Genomic DNA, 1,902 nt, shown 5'->3' with positions numbered 1-1,902 from the left:
GGGAGTTTGGGGAGGAGGGAGGGGATCAAGGTGGATGGGGGGGTAAGGGGGATATGCAGGTGGGGGTGTTTAGGGATGAGGAAGGGATGTAGGTGGGGTGGGGAAGGAGGGGGAGGGGAACAGGGACGGGGAGTTTTAGCTAGGGGGAGGGGATCTAGGTGGGGGGGAGGGAGAGGCCGGGAATAGGGGGAAGGGGAGTTTGAGTAGGAGGAAGGGGTCTTGGTGGTGCAGGGGTAGGGTGTGTGGGTGGGGGGATAGGGGGAGAGGATAAGGGGGGGTGAGGGGGGGACACACGGGGCTGAATAGTGGGGCTCATACCTCGCACGCGCTCGAGATAAAGGTGAGGGAGGGAGATGGATGACTGGGGAATGGAGGCGCATGCATAAGAGTACATAATATATATATATATATATATATATATATATATATATATATATATATATATATATATATATATATATATATATATATGTGTGTGTGTGTGTGTGTGTGTGTGTGTGTGTGTGTGTGTGTGTGTGTGTATGTATAGGCCTATATATACATATATCCGAGTCCGAAAATTTGCGATTCAATCTAATTTCTTATTGTGGCTGTTTCCTTTTTTAATCTTTGTGCACGCGTTACAGTGTTCATATTTTAAACCTTTCTATCTATCTACCCATCTGTCTATCTATCTATCTATCTGTCTATCTATCAATCTATCTATCTATCTATTTCTCTATCTATCTAGCAATCTTTCTATCTATCTGTCTATCTTTCTATTTATCTATCCATCTGTTTATCTATCTAACTATCTATCTAACCGTCTATCAATCTATTTATCTATCTATCTATCTATCTATCTATCTATCTATCTATCTCTCTATCTAACCATCTATCCATCTATCTATCTATATACAGAGAATATCAAAGGTTTTCAAAATATATGGTTGCGAAAAAAAAAAAAAAAAATCCAAGTTCATAAATGTGAACAATTTCCATTTTTTTTTTTTTTTTTTTTTTACACACTTCTCGCGTTTGTGTGCGTGAGAGAGAACACGGTAGAGACGCCTACCTATAAATGATATGGTGACGAATCATGCTTGTATCATATAGCATTGTATGGTGCCTAATAACCGTCATATGCTGTGGGTTAATACAGGGTTATGTTCGTGGTTTCAATTTTTTTTTTTTTTTTGAACTATTTTTTTCTTTTTGGTAAGATTCTTGTGGTGTAAAAATCACACGTTTTCTTTATGATACGTTGGATCTAGAAATTACTGTGATGGTGAAGAATGTTTTGAGAAATTGAAAGTCAAAAGGTGATATAATTCGTGAGGATATGAGTATCTTTTTTGGTATGGTGATGGTAATTATGAATATGATGGTGATGGTGATGATGATGGAGATGATGGTGATGATGAGGATAATGGTGATGGTACTGGGTTGAGGATAATGGTGATGGTACTGGGTATGATGATTGTGGTGTTGGATATACGAACGATGATAATGAGGAGGAGGAGGAGTTAATGGTAGATGATAGTGGATATGAAGATGATGATGATGAAAAAGGAGATGATAGTGAAATTGATGATGATGATGATGAGAAAGAGGTTGATGATAAACAAAATGATGATGATAATGAGAAAAAAAAGTTAATAAATGATGGAAATGATTATGATAATGAGAAAGCTGATAATACTGAAAATGATGATGATGATAATGAGAAAGAAGTAGATGATAATGAAGTTGATGAGGGTGATGATGAAAAAAGCGGTAAATTATAATAACAAAGATGATGATGGTGATGATCATGATTAAGAATACAGTCAACAATTGCAGCAATAACAGCTACAATAAGAGCATAAAAAAATCAACTTCAATGAAAACTGCACTCGCATTCACAACATCAACAACACCATG

Source organism: Penaeus vannamei, chromosome 7 (assembly GCF_042767895.1).
Source record: "Penaeus vannamei isolate JL-2024 chromosome 7, ASM4276789v1, whole genome shotgun sequence".
NCBI lineage: Eukaryota > Metazoa > Arthropoda > Malacostraca > Decapoda > Penaeidae > Penaeus > Penaeus vannamei.
The sequence above is the reverse complement of the archived record's forward strand: the minus strand, read 5'-3'. Positions refer to the sequence as shown.